Below are 15,327 nucleotides of genomic sequence, written 5' to 3'. Positions count from 1 at the left end.
ACATGATCATCAAGCAAATGGATGATTACATAATTTATGACAAGATGTTCCATGTAATCTTGCAGATATCCATACCTTTTGCTTAGGCTTCCATGGGAGAAGGGAGGATTTCTCTCACACAGGTAAAGGAGTGAGTTGCAGTCAGCAGTGCAATGCACACATGCATTATACAATCACACCATCATGGCCACCATCTTGACTTTTTGCATATTAGGACAAAGTTTATCTATTTTTAATCCATTGTAAAATAAAAAAACTACTTTTTTGTGTTTTTACAAGCAGAGCTAAAACAACACCTGTTGAGGATGATTTAGGTCTAGATTTAATGCACTGAATAGATTACATAGCTTTCAACACTTTTCACCTCTTGGATTTTGAAAGAATAATAGTTCAAATCTAGAAAGGCAAACGTGCGCATGTGCGAGATCAGAGATGGCTGCCAGGCGTTTCGTTCCGATCTAACGAGGTGAACAAACGCTGGAAAACCCTGAAGAACAACAACCTCGTACCTTGAAAAAAGGTCCTTGGGGATGTCCGGAATCCAGGGGACCCAAGGAGCTCAGACCTTTGCGGGGGCCGCCGCTTCTGGGCGACCCCGGACTGCACAATCTCCGGAGGTCTGTGAGCTGCCTGCGTTGCTCGGCGGTGGGGGGGGGGGGCACCACGTTGGCTACAGCGGTGGCGTTTTTCGGCGGCTTCGGCGATTCCACTCTGCCTGCTGAGCTGCTTCGTTGGGGCTTCGTTGGGCTACTATCGCCCCGGAGGGAGAGTGAACGAGCCGGAACAGTGTTGGGACTGGGCAAATCGGGCGGTTGGCTTTCCCTGATGCTGCATCGGCCTTTCCAGATGGCTCCCCTCCTTACTCGGCCTCACTTCCTCTCCAACATCGCCTCCTTCCTCCTCCGTTTTTGCTTGGTCAGGTGGCTCTTTGGGCGCATTTTCCTTTCTGCCTGCCCCAGTTGCTGTGGGGTCTCCCCCTGTGTTTTCCGCCCGGCATTTGGCGCTCCCCTTCTGTGGCACTCTATCATCTGGCCTCTTCTGGCCACGGCCTCTGGACTTTCAGGCTCGCTGGCACAGCCCCACCTGGCTCTGACTATTATTATCATCACCACCCGCCATTGCCTTTGGGGCTCTATCTGGGACAGCGCCTGTGTAAGAAGGCCCCCTGCTTTCCTCAATTGCTCCGGACTTTTTGGACCTGTTGAGATCTACAGAAGAGGGGGATACGAGTTACTCCCCTGTATACCTTCTCTGGACCATAGCTGGACACCAATTATCCCAACCACCTTGAATGCTGAGAGCCATTTGGCTCTGCCTGAACTCGCACCCTAACAGCTGCGCAATCTATCCTTTCTTTCTTCTCTCCCTGCTTTTCTTTCTTTGTATGGGATATGCATGCGATATGTATGTAATTGAGTGAATGATCCCACTTTTTATTGCCATTATTGTTGTACTTCTGTGTTTTTAATTATTACGTGGGGACTGCCTGGGTGAGTGAATGAGTATGTTTGATTCGGAGGACCTGCCGAGGAATGCGGGGGTCATTGGGGTGATTGGGGGGACTATGGACACGGGAGTGGGCCGGAGCATCACGGTCGTAACAGGGAGAGGCAGATGTGGCGGGGACTTTAGGGCTGGCCATTACCGGGGAAGGAGGGCTCGCTACGTTACAGAGATCCCTCCTTCCGGCCCTATGAGTCCCACTCCAAGGCCAGATGGCGCGAGTAATCAGGACCCTGGTCTCAGGCTGTTGTCGCTAAATGCCAGGTCTGTAGTTCATAAGGCTCCCCTCGTGCGGGACTTAATTTTAGACGAGAGGGCAGACCTGGAATGTATTACTGAAACCTGGCTGGGCCCGGAGGGAGGAGTCCCCCTCGTAGAGATGTGCCCAGAAGGTTTTCAGGTGCTCCATCAGCCGAGAGCTCAGAGAAGGGGTGGGGGTGTGGCTATTGTTATCCAAGAGTCTCTAGTACCTCGTAGGATCCCTGCTCCGGAGCTTGTCGGGTGTGAGTCCCTGCTGGTGAAGTTGGACCTCAAGGGTCAAGTGGGTTTGCTGTTAACGTACCTGCCTCCCAACAGCGTTGCAGCAGCCCTCCCCTCGCTCCTCGAGTCGGTAGCCGAGCTGGCAATTGAGTTCCTCAGGCTTATGGTCCTGGGGGATTTCAATCTGCCTTCGCTCGGTGAACACTCTGATGGAGCGCAGGAGTTCATGGCTTCCATGACAGCCATGGGCTTGACCCAAGTAATTCGGGGCACAACCCACTCAGCGGGTCACATACTCGACCTCGTATTCCTCTCGGAGCAGTGGACTTGTGATCTTGGTCTGAGGGGTAGCGAGATCATACCTCTGTCGTGGTCAGACCACTGCCTACTGAGGCTTGACTTTCGGAGACCAAACCCCCACTGTAGGGAGGAGGAACCGACCAGGTGGTTCCGCCCCAGGTGACTTATGGACCCTTTGAGGTTCCAGAGGGAGCTTGGGGTTATTCCTGATACCCTCGCCCACAGTCCGGCGGAGACTCTGGTTGCTGCTTGGAACTCGGCAGCGATGGAGTCTCTTAACCGGATTGCGCCACTACGGCCGCTCCGAGGCAGTGGATCCAGGAGGCCCCCTTGGTTTACTGAGGAACTCCGGGAGAGGAAGCGCCGGAAGAGACGCCTAGAGCACTTATGGAGATCCAATAAATCCGAATCGAACCGAGCACTTTTAACATCTTGTACCAAGGAATACATCAGGGCAATCAGGACGTCGAAAAGAACCTATATTGCCACCTTGATTGCCTCCGCTGAGTCACGCCCAGCCGCCCTGTTCAGGATAACCCGTTCCCTCCTAAATAGGAGGGATACGGGGGAGCCTTTGCAGGGTAGGGCTGAGGATTACGGCCAGTTCCTAGCGGACAAAGTTGCTCGGTTTCGGTCGGACTTGGACTCCAATTTCGCAGATCCAGCCGAGGCACAGGGGGATAATCTGGTAGACCATCGCTGGGTTGAGTTTCAAGCAGTTGCCCCTGACGTGGACAAGGCCATGAGAGCTGTGAGTGCCTCCACATGTGTACTGCACCCATGCCCCTCCTGGCTGGTTGCTAACAGCAGGGAGGTGACACGGGGCTGGATCCAGGCAGTTGTTACCACCTCCCTTCGGGAGGGGGTCTTTCCCCCCGCTCTTAAGGCGGCGGTGGTGAGACCCCTTCTGAAGAAACCATCCTTGGATCCAGCCATTCTTAACAACTACCGTCCAGTCTCCAACCTCCCCTTTGTGGGGAAGGTTGTTGAGAAGGTGGTGGCCTTTCAGCTCCAGCGGTCCTTGGAGGAAGCTGGTTACCTGGACCCATTCCAGTCTGGCTTCAGGCCTGGCTACAGCACAGAAACCGCTTTGGTCGCATTGACCGATGACCTCTGGAGAGCCAGGGACGGAGGCCACGCCTCCATCCTGGTTCTCCTTGACCTCTCAGCGGCTTTCGATACCATCGACCATGGTATCCTTCTGCGACAACTGCGGGAGGTGGGGGTGGGAGGCACTGTTTTGCGGTGGTTCTCCTCTTACCTCTCGGACAGGTCGCAGTCGGTGTTAGTTGGAGGGCAGAGATCGACCCCTAGGCCCCTAACATATGGGGTGCCGCAGGGTTCGGTCTTGTCCCCCCTACTTTTTAACATCTACATGAAACCACTGGGTGAGATCATTCGGCGGCACGGGATAAAATACCACCAGTATGCGGACAATACTCAGTTGTATCTGTCCGCCCCGTGCCAACTCAATGAAGCGGTGGACGTGATGAACCAGGGCCTTGAAGCTGTTAGGGACTGGATGAGGGCTAACAAGCTTGTGCTCAACCCAGATAAGACCGAGTGGCTGTTGTGTTTCCCTCCCACTAATTCGGCAAGTATCCCATCTCTCAGGCTGGGGGGTCAAATATTATGCCCCTCAGACAGGGTCCGCAACTTGGGAGTCCTCCTGGACCCACAGCTGACTTTTGAACACCATCTGTCAGCTGTGACCAGGGGGGCATTTGCCCAGGTTCGCCTGGTGCACCAGTTGCGCCCCTACCTGAACCGGGAGGCTCTCACAAGTCACTCGTGCCCTTGTGACCTCTAGGCTGGAGTACTGCAATGTGCTCTACATGGGGCTGCCCTTGAAGAGTATTTGGCGACTTCAGCTAGTCCATAATGCGGCCGCGTGAGCTATTGTGGGTGCACCTCGCTTCACTCACATAACACCTATCCTCTGCGAGCTGCACTGGCTTCCGGTCGATCTCCGGGTACGCTTCAAGGTGCTACTTATCACCTTCAAAGCCCTTCATGGTAGTGGATCTGGGTACTTGAGAGACCACCTACTGCCAATTACCTCCATCCGACCAATTAGATCCCATAGATTAGGCTTCCTCCGAGTTCCATCTGCTGGTCAATGTCGACTGGCAACTACGCGGAGGAGAGCCTTCTCGGTGGCAGCTCTGACCCTATGGAACAATCTCCCCGTGGAGATTCGTACCCTCACCACCCTCCAGACCTTCCGCACAGCCCTTAAAAACTGGCTATCCCGTCAGGCCTGGGATTAAATACTGTAACCCACCCGAATAGTATGAATGTCGTGCTTTTAATGATGTATTGTCTTATGTGTCAATTGTTTGTTTCCCTCCCTTTTCGAGTTGTAAGCCGCCCTGAGTCCCCCCAGGGAAAAGGGCGGCATATAAATAAATTACTCTAAACTCTAACTCTAAACTTAAGAGTTCAGTAGTATGTCAAAATGAAAAAGTTCAGTGCCTCCTACACATATACCACTTTTACTTTATAATCAAGCCTTCTATTCCTATACATGTAAATTCATACATTGGAATAGGACAGGTTTAAATAAATATTCTTTCTTTTGAGGACATTTCATTACCCAAACTAGATAACATCATTAGTGCTTGTTACAACTTAACTTCATTAGAAACCAAAGATAACTGATGCTATTTTTTTGGGAAACTATATCTTTAGTTGTTTTTTTATCTCATAGTATCTTCTTGTTCTTTGTTCTCCATAGTGAGGGGGGAGGAGTATCCAGGATGGGTTGACCTTGTCCTCTCATGATTGGATGAGTCAGATAAGCTCTTTGGGCAATGCCCCCTGGCCAGCAGGCCCTCCCAGATTTGACTCATCCCACTCAAGGGAAAGGTTGCACCACTCTGGACCTCCAGTAATTTACAAAGGATTAAGGAAAATAAACTTGGACCCGGCGAATCCTGCCTCCCTACATCGCACACAGCCTCCTCCTGCAAGGACTGGACTGCCACAAGCCCTCTGGGGCGGCACGCTGCCCTGGCCACTGAGTGAGACGGAGTCAATCAGTGAGGACCCTTGCCGGGCAAGCAGGAGAACCGGGCACACATGCCTCCTAGAGGCAGCCCTTGATGCAGAGGCTTCTCAGCAGCAGAAGCGCTCCTCCGCTCCCCGCAGGGGTTGAGCCACGAGGGTTGTTAAAATGACCTGGAAAACCTGTGCTGGCAGCTATCACCAGTGGACAAGGTGAGAGCCGGAAAGGCTCAGAAACAGCTGCGGGAGGCAGGGGGAGGCAAGCGGCAGCCGCATGGCAAGCCTGCAAAGGCAAAAGCCATTTCCATGTGCTCCAGCAAAGAGGAGCCTTTTGAATTTGGAGCCGGGGGGCCATCTTGAAACCACGTGGTCCAAGATGGCGGCCCCCAGCAGCTCAGGAGGCCGGCAGGAGCCCAGCTCAGACCTCCAGCAACAACCACCACTTGAGGAGCCCTTAGAAAGGTGAGAGACGATCACAGAGGCATTAGCCAAGAGCGAGGGAGGCAGCAAAGCGCCAAAAGGAGGCCTATCAAGGAGTTAAAGAGGCAGGCGGTGGATGAATCCCCCCCCCAAGCCTACCTCCTTGATGAATCACAGAGGCAGCTGCCACAAGGCTTGCAGGAAGAACCACCACCCCCCTGAACCTTTTCTGGCTGCCAAGTAACAGGAGAAGGCTTCTCCCATTCTCCTTTAAGTAGGAGACAGAGGGGGAGGGGCGAGAGGCTGACTAGCCCCAGTAGCAAAGCTGTGTTTTTTGGTGGCTAATTCTTGCTTCCCCCTTAAGAACACTCTCCTTTAATTAGGAGACAGAGAGGGAGGGGCGAGAGGCTGACTAGCCCCAGTAGCAAAGCTGTGTTTTTTTTTTGGTGGCTAATTCTTGCTTCCCCCTTAAGAACACTCTCCTTTAATTAGGAGACAGAGAGGGAGGGGCGAGAGGCTGATGAGCCCCAGTAGCAAAGCTGTGTTTTTTGGTGGCTAATTCTTGCTTCCCCCTTAAGAAAACTCTCCTTTAATTAGGAGACAGAGCGGGAGGGGCGAGAGGCTGACTAGCCTCAATAGCAAAAGCTGTGTTTTGTTTTGTTAATCCCAAACCGGCAGCCCCACTGCAGCCTGGAAAAACACAGGGGGGGAGGACTATTCAGCCCGGCTGCTAAAGTGCAGCTTCCAATGGAGCCTCCAATCAGGTTAGAGATTACCCCTGAAGACCTTCCAAGGGTGGGGGTGACTAGGCAAATGGCTAATGCAATACAATACAATACTATGCAATACAATAGCAGAGTGGGAAGGGACCTGCAGGTTTTCTAGCCCAATCCCCTGCCCAGGAAGGATATCCTATACCATTTCAGACAAATGGCTATTGTTACTATAGTTGATTATGCTGACTCTGTAAACCACTTAGAGAGGGCTGAAAGCCCTATGAAGTGGTATATAAATCTAACTGCTATTGCTATTGTCATTGCCATCCAACAGCTTCTTAAAAACTTCCACTGTTGGGGCATTCACAACGTCTGGAGGCAGGTTGTTCCACTGATTAATTGTTCTAACTGTCAGGAAATTTCTCCTCAGTTCTAAGTTGCTTCTCTCCTTGATTAGTTTCCACCCATTGCTTCTTGTTCTGCACTCAAGTGCCTTGGAGGATAGTCGGGCAGCCTCTTCTCTGTGGCAACCCCAGAGATATTGGAACACTGCTATCACGTCTCCCCTAGTCCTTCCTTCCAGTAGACTAGACCTACCCAGTTCCTGCAACCGTTCTTCATAGGCTTTAGTCTCCAGTACCCTGATCCCCTCTGTTGCCTTTCTCTGCACTCTCCCTAGAGTCTCCACATCCCTTCTACATCATGGTGACCAAACTGAGTGCAGAATTCCAAGTGTGGCCTCCCAAGACCTTATAAAGCGGGATTAACACTTCATGGGAGCTTGATTCTATTCCTCTGTTTATGCTGCCAAAAACTGTGTTGCTCTTTCTGGCAGCTGTTGCACACTGCTGACTCACATTAAAGGGGTTGTCCACTAGGACTCCAAGATCCCCTTCAGAGGCACTACTGTGGAGCAAGGTATTCTGTACCTGTGCACTTCACCTTCGTTGCCTAAAGGTAGACCTTACTTCATTGAATCTCATTTTCCTAGGCAGTGCCCAATGTTCAAGGGTATCAAGATCCTTCTGTATCTTTAGCCTGTACTTTGGAGTGTTGGCTATTCCTGCCAGTTTGGGGTCATCTGCAAACCTGATGAGTCCCCCCCCCCACCAATCAGCATTTAACAAACAGAGAGCTAACCGTCATACCGGCTCCTTCTTAGGACCGCTTGAGACAACAGCAGTTCTTAAAGAAACAGTACTACTATCATGGCATATATTTTGCTAACCCAACTGTTAGCTTACACACCTAACACCCTCGTTCAAATCACTGATGAAGATGTTGAAGAGTACTGGGCTCAACACAGAGCCTTGGGGCACTCACTGCATTCTTCCCTCCATGAAGAGGCAGTTCCATCGAGGAGTACAGGTGTGTGCGGTTGGTCAACCAGTTACCAAGCCATCTGGTGTGACTATGTCTAACCCACATTCTTCTACTTTATCTAGCAGTAGGTTATGGTCTACCTTATCAGGACTTGCTGAAGTCCAAGTTAATTATATCAATGGCATTCCTATGGTCCACTAGGGTTGTCACCGTATCTAAGAAGGCAATATGGCTAGTCTGGTATGATCTGTTTTTAACAAACCCATGTTGGCTTTGGGCTCTTGAGCTGTTTTTCTCTCTTTCTGAAGGGGGGAATCACATCAGCAATTCTATAGTGGTTCTCCGGTACTCCAGGATCTCTGATAGATATAGTTTCAGTTGTTTGGAGATCTCGTCCGCCAGTTCCTTCAGATCCCTGGGGTGTAACCCACCCGGTCCTGGGAATTGGACTTTGCCTAAGATAGACAGGCTACCATTTCTTCCCTATCTCATCTTGGGTCCCTAATCTGAATTTGGGGCGCTGTTCTTGATAGGTTGGATTGTTTATCCCTTCGGGTAAAGACAGATGCCAAGCACGAGTTAAATAGTTCTGCCTTACCCCTGCTGCTTGTCAGCTTCGGGCCACTTTCTCCCAGCAAGGGACCAATCGTTTCCTTAATCTTTCTTGGTTTTATCAGGCGAGAAGATGCCCCCTTTTATATTTTATTTTATTATTATTGTTGTTGTGGTGGTTCTTGTTATTATTATTATTTTACCTTTGTGGCAGGCCTTTATTGTGAGCTTAGCTTCCCTCACTTCATCTTTACACGCACTCTAGTGGCCGCCCATTAAACTCTGTCTGTGTTTACATTCAGAATATCTCTGCGCTAATCCTAGCCATAGAATCATAGCACCCTTATGGCCGGGGGGAAAAAGGGTCAGACAGGCTGGTCCCCATGCCAGAACCCACCACAAACTTGGAATGGGATGTCCGACTATGAGAGATCGCAGAAGCACCTCAGATAGCCTATGAATTTAGACAACATTCGCTGAGTGCAGAACATATAGCAGGGGTGGGGAACATCTGAGCCAACTGGCTCAGCCGGACCAAGGGGACAATTTGGAGCGGAAGCTGCAGCCAACAATCTTCAAGGAGCTGGCGGAGTGCTTCGGACGCCCGGAGGTCGACTTATTCACCACGCCCCTCAACGCCCAGCTCCTGAGGTTCTTCTCCAGGTACCAGACATGGGGGGGCAGAAGGGGCAGACGATCTACGAAGCCCCTGGCCCAGGGGTTGTCAGTATGCCCTGTCGGATCCCCAGGGTCATATGGGAAACCCTTCGGGAGGGGGCGGGAGGGGTTCTGTTGGCGCCTCACTGGCCCCGGAGGCTGTGGTTGCAGATCTCCAGTCGCTTTCAGCGGAGAGGCCATGGAGAATCCCCCAGGAGGGGATATTCCTTAACCAGGGGTCGCTGGGGCACCCAGACCTTCAATGGCTCCAGCTGACTGCTTAGCTCTTGAGCGGAGCATCCTGGGGAAACACCTCTTCCCCCCAGGGTGATGCAGACTATCCAGACTGCCCGCATACCCTCCACAGAGCGTATCTATGGCTCCATGTGGCGGGCCTCTGCCTCATGGTGTAATTCCCTGGGGTACAATCCTAGCCAGGCCTCAGTGCCTCAGATTCTGGACCTCCTCCAGGCAGGCCGGGACAGAGGGTTAGCTTCTAACACAATTAGGAGACAGGTTTCAGCCATCTCGCCAGTTCTCCTGCGTGGCAGGAACCAGAGCTTGACTCACCATCCTATGGTCAGGCAATTCCTCAAGGGGGCTTCCAACCCCAAACAGCACACAGCATTCAGGTACCATTCCTGGGACTTACACAGGGTAGAGGACGCTCCAATAGGCACTCCATTTGAGCCTTTATGAACAATTTCCCTTAAGTTCCTGATTCTCACGGTGGCCTTTCTGGTGGCCATCTCCTCCGCCAGGCAGGTATACGAACTGCAAGCTCTGTCCACCGGGGAGGATCTCTGCTTCTTCCACCAAGACAGAGTGGGATTATGTCCTTCATTCCCAGGGTGGGCCCCTGCTTCCATCAAACCCAGGAACTGATTTGCCCAACTTCTGTCCAGACACTTCCCACCCGTTGGGAAAGAAGTGGTTCACTCTGGGCGTAAGGAGGGCTCTGAGGATTACCTCAGGAGAACCAGGCCATACAGGAAATCCGAAGCTCTGTTTGTCTCCTTCCAAATAGGGGCCTGGGTAACAGGGTGACTTCCACCACAATAAGTAGGTGGTTGCGAACCTGCGTTGCCACTGCATACCAATCGCAGGGCTTACAGACACCAATCATATCACAGCTCACTCCACGCGGAGCGCAGCCACGTCCAGGGCCTGGGCCACACAGACAGCCCTGGCCGGAATCTGCAGGGCAGCCAGGTGGGCTTTCCCCTCTCCCTTTGCTAGGAACTATAAACTGGACTCTTTTGCCTCAGCAGAAGCCTCTTTGGACGCAGGGCGTTGCAGGCGGTTCACAGGGTGGGGCCCATGCCTCAACTGGCATGAGCGGGGGACATGGGGCCTCTTGGGTCTCCATCCCTAGGGACGTGCAGGCTTTGGTACGTCCCATCCTGGATACTCCTCCCCTCTCACTATGGAGAAAGGGTGTTGGTACTTACCTGATACGCCTCTTGTCATAGTGGGAGGAGGAGTATCCAGTCCCCCCCGACTATGTTTGTACGACTAAGTTTTATGTTCACGGTTTTATGAAGTTATATAAATATTGATGTTGAAGACGATAAAAGCTAAGAACTGAATTAAGAGTCTGGAGTGAATGGTGCAACGAGTCGGATGGAGCTCTTCGTTAAATCTGGGAGGGCCTGCTGGCCAGGGGGCGTTGCCCAAACAGCTTATCTGACTCATCCAATCATGAGAGGACAAGGTCAACCCATCCTGGATACTCCTCCCCCCACTATGAGAAGAGGCATATCAGGTAAGTACCAACGCCCTTTCTCTCTGAAAAAAAAATCAAAGCACAGTGAACAATTAGATCAAAAGATAAAATATTAAAGGGAACAATCTGCTTAAATAAAATGATTGTTCAATAGAAATTGTAAGATCCTGCCTCTACTCCCCATTAAAGAAAGTATGGACTTTTGAGATAGCAGCACTTCAAAAGTCCGATGTTGAATGAGCCAATCCACAGGTATGACGATGTTGTGAAGACAGTCATCCTGAGAAGGAGATAAGGGACTTGTTAGGGCTGCGTCACTTAATAACCAAGAAAGAAACCACTCAACTCCATTTTGCAGAATTAAGAGTACTTTTACTTGTTGTAAGTAAGTAGAAGCTAAGCAAAGCTGGATCTGAGATAAAAGCATGCGCAAACATAGATATCAATGTATGACCCATTCCCCTCCCCTTGATAACCCCAGCCCATAGTCCAATCCAATTACTCCACAGGTGTCATGTGGGAGACATCTTCAAAAACCATCATAAGGTTGGTATGCCGGACAGTTGGCCTTGGTGGGAAACTCCTCTCCCTGCCATATGCGCAGTAGATGGTGAGAACAACTCCCTTCTTACAGTCTCTCCTGTACAGAATATTTCCCACACCCAAATACCATGCCCCCCTCCCCGTTTCAATGGCAGACAAAAAGCAAGCAGCAAAACAGAGGCTGACATCCGGCCCTCCTTCAGGAAAAGGACATCCTTCCTGCAGAAAACAAAAGAAAACAGACAAACAACATAACACAAGAGAAAGGGGAAAGGGGGAAAAAGGACAAAATCAATTGAGGTCAAGGCTTGTCGGGGTAGGCAGAGTAGAATTTACGTAGAAGCCGAGGAGCCCGCACATGGGACTTATCGACCCATTCAGCATGCGAGGGAGGAAAATGTTTCCATGAAACAAGATACTGAATGCGGTTTCTCTGTTTCCTAGAATCCAAAATTTCTTTAATCTCAAAATGTTGCTCTCCCTTAATCAGAAGAGGGGCAGGTTCTGGCTTCTGGTAACAACCGGAGCAGCGAGGCTTTTTGCTGGGATGACTGGGTGGACCACACTAAGTTTTGAGCTGTTATATTGAGGAAGCCGGGACAAAGCATCAGCCATAAAGTTTTTCCCTCCTGGGATATACTTCAAAGTGATATTGAACCTATTGAAATGTTGTGCCCATCTCATCTGTTTGGGAGATAATTTCCGGGGAGTCTTTAACGCCTCCAAATTTTTATGATCACTCCACACTTCAAATGGATGTTTGGCTGCTTCCAAGAAATGTCGCCATGTCATTAAGGCCCACCTGACCGCAAAAGCCTTCTTTTCCCATATAGTTCATCGCTTCTCTGTCTCAGTTAGCTTTCGAGAAGTGTGGGCGCAAGGTTGTAGTTTTCCATCAGCTTTTGCTTGTAGCATCACCTCCCCCACTGCAACATCACTAGCATCTGCCTGCACCACAAATGGCGAATCCATGTCTGGGTGTTTTAAAACTGGTTCAGCTGCAAAAAGTCGTTTTAATTTCTTGAACGCAGCTTGACATTCCATAGTCCAATTCAAGGGTTTGCCTGGTCTAGGTTTGGCCTCCCCCTTTGATTTTAGGAGGTTCGTAATTGGGAGGGCAATTCTGGCAAACGAAGGAATAAATTGACGATAGAAATTAGCAATACCCAAGAAACTTTGAAATTGTTTGCGGGTGCATGGGGCTGCCCATTCAGTGACCACTTGGATCTTTGCTGGGTCCATCTCTATGCCATTGTGGGAGATGCGATATCCCAGGTAATCCACCTTCTGATGAAATTCGCATTTAGACAATTTAGCATATAGTTCTGCTGCTCGGAGTTTTTTTAGCACTGAACGGACAAGTTTCACGTGTTCTTCACATGTTTCTGTGTAAATAAAGATATCATCAAGATAGACCATCACGCCTTTGTAAAGGTGGTCATGCAAAATCTCATTAATTAATTGCATGAAAATGGCTGGCGCCCCCTGTAGCCCAAATGGCAGCACACGGAATTGAAAACAGCCAAGGGGGCAGTTGAACACAGTTTTCCATTCATCCCCTTCTTTAATTCTGACTCTGTAATAGGCTTCTAATTTTGTGAAAAAATTTCCTTTACCCAGCTGAGCCAACATGTCCTTCATTAACGGTAGCAGGTAGAGGTTCTGGACACATACCGCATTCAGGTTTTTGTAATTAACACATAAATGAAAGGAACCATCTTTCTTTTCTCTGAACAAGACAGGAGCAGCAACTCAGGGCCTAGCAGGTTCAATGAATCCCCTCTTCAAATTTTTGTCAATAAATTTCCTCAATTCATCCATTTCTCTAGGGGTCATTGAATAAATCTGAGGTTTAGGGAGTTTCACTCTGGGGAGAATATCAATGCTGCAGTCAGTGGCACAGTGTGAGGTTAATTTATCAGAAGACTTTTAACTGAAAACCTCTTTCAGGTCCCAGTACTCTCTTGGGATTTTCTCCTCCCCCTCAATTTTTTCTTGCCCTCTGGCTGCCAGGTTGGGGTCTGCATTATTCAGTTTGGGAGCCCCTCCTTCTCCCTCAGGGGGCATAGCAGACCGGATGTGTAACCAACCCTTCCTCCAATTTATGTGTGGGTTCCATTTACGCAGCCAGGGCAATCCTAATATAAGGGGCCGGTCCATTCCTGAGGCCACAATAAAACTTATTGTCTCTTGGTGGGTTCCCATCCACATATCAATAGGTTCAGTTACAAAATGAGCAGGGCTCCCTCCCACAATTGACCCATCCAGCTGGCAAAAAGCAATTGGGACTTTCAGAGTTTTAAGTTTCAAACCCAGTTTTTCTACTATTTCTGGGCTTACAATGCAGCATGTGCATCTGGAATCTAAAAGGGCCAGCATTTTTTCTTGTGCGCCAAAAGAGGGCACCCTTAGCTCAACTGGAATAGTCATGGGTCCCGATCGGGAGCTTACCAGGCGTCTGTCATCAGAATCAGTTTCACTTTCCTCCGAAGAGCAGGGTGAATCCTCCTCCCTCTCAACAGGGTGGAATCACTGAGAAGGTTCCTCCCCTTCATGGCAGGTTCTTTTCTCTTGCTGGGAGGTTTTTCCATCTTTTTCTGTCTCCGAGGAGGGGGATTTTGGGTCATGTTGGTGCGGCAATTTGTGGCGCGATGCCCCTCCTTCCCACAGTGGAAACACACGAAAGATTTTGGTTTGCTTGCAGACCCACTTTTCCCTCCTTTTGAGGCTCCTGGGGGGTGTGGTTGGCAGGCAGAGTTTTCTCGCTTTCACTATCTTCCTGGTATTTCTCTCTGGCTAAGTCAATCTCCACATCAGCAGCCACCTCATACCAGGGTTGCAGTCTATTGGGGGGGGGGGGGCTCTGGTTCACGCAGTGCTCATATGTTTCTTTGTTTAACCCATCAGTGAAATGGTCTAACAATGCTTCTTCGGACCAACCCCTCATAAAGGCTGATAGCTCACGAAATTCTTGTATATATTCAGCTACTGGTCTCTTCCCCTGGGTAAGAGTTTTAAATTTGATTCTTGCTTTATGCTCTGAGTGGATCATCAAAGCACTTTCTCCGGGCGGCCATAAATCTATTATAGTCTCTCAGTAGGGGGGAATCAGCATTATACAAGCCCACCATTCATGCCGCAGCCTTATTCTCCAAAGCCATAGTAATAACTCTTACCTTCACTTCATCATTTGGCAGTTCGTCCCCGTACATTTGCATGTAATTCCATACTTGAACGACGAAAAATCCTAGATCCTTTTATTTCCCCCCCAAATTTCAGACTTAAAGGAGGAACTTTAGCCATCTGGCGTCTGCAGGGGCCCCCCTCCTCTTGGGATTTTTTTAACTGCAGTGACTGGGGTCAGAGCTGGGTCATCTTCTCAGTTCCACCCTCGCCCCCACCCGGCTTCTCTCGGGTCGAACAAAGGCTCTGTATACTTCTCTGTTTCATGGAGATCGGCTTCTCTCTCCAGTCCATTCTCACGGCCCTGGCGCCTCTCCCAGGCCCCTTCAAAGAGTTTCATTGTCTGGGACATCATAAGGTTCTCCTCTTCAGAGTCACACCAGTCAGCCACTGGTCGTTTCGGTCTCCTCATAGTAATTCCAGCCAGAGGTTCTTCGGGGTCATCTTTCTGTCCCACTCCCCATGTCCACCTGGGCGGAATGGATCGTTCTTCCAAATGCAGGCCAGCCATTTGCTCCGCCTCTAAAGGGCAGGAGGATGCAGCTGCTCCCATATCATCTTCTTGATCGCTGCCCTGGTGGGACATCTTTTAGGTTTTGGGTGCACCCCCCTTGGAAGGTATCAACTCCGGGATGGGTGCGAGATATCCAGCTTAATGTCACAGGCTGCTTCACTTAATAACCAAGAAAGAAACCACTCAACTCCATTTTGCAGAATTAAGAGTACTTTTACTCGTTGTAAGTAAATAGAAGCTAAGCAAAGCTGGATCTGAGATAAAAGCATGTGCAAGTATAGATATCAATGTATGACCCATTCCTCTCCCCTTGGTAACCCCAATCCATAGTCCCATCCAATTACTCCACAGGTGTCATGTGGGAGACATCTTCAAAAACTATCATCAGGTTGGTATGCCGGACA

General features: G+C 50.0%; 1 protein-coding gene across 3 annotated transcripts in view; it reads left to right on the top strand.

Moving 5' to 3' along the window:
- The window catches only part of KIAA0895 (KIAA0895 ortholog), an 85,790-nt gene that overhangs the window by 39,377 nt on the left and 31,086 nt on the right, over positions 1 to 15,327 (top strand). The window lies entirely within an intron of this gene.

The sequence above is a fragment of the Thamnophis elegans genome, chromosome Z, assembly GCF_009769535.1.
Source record: "Thamnophis elegans isolate rThaEle1 chromosome Z, rThaEle1.pri, whole genome shotgun sequence".
Classification (NCBI taxonomy): Eukaryota; Metazoa; Chordata; class Lepidosauria; order Squamata; family Colubridae; genus Thamnophis; species Thamnophis elegans.
This window is presented reverse-complemented; position numbering and strand designations above follow the sequence as displayed.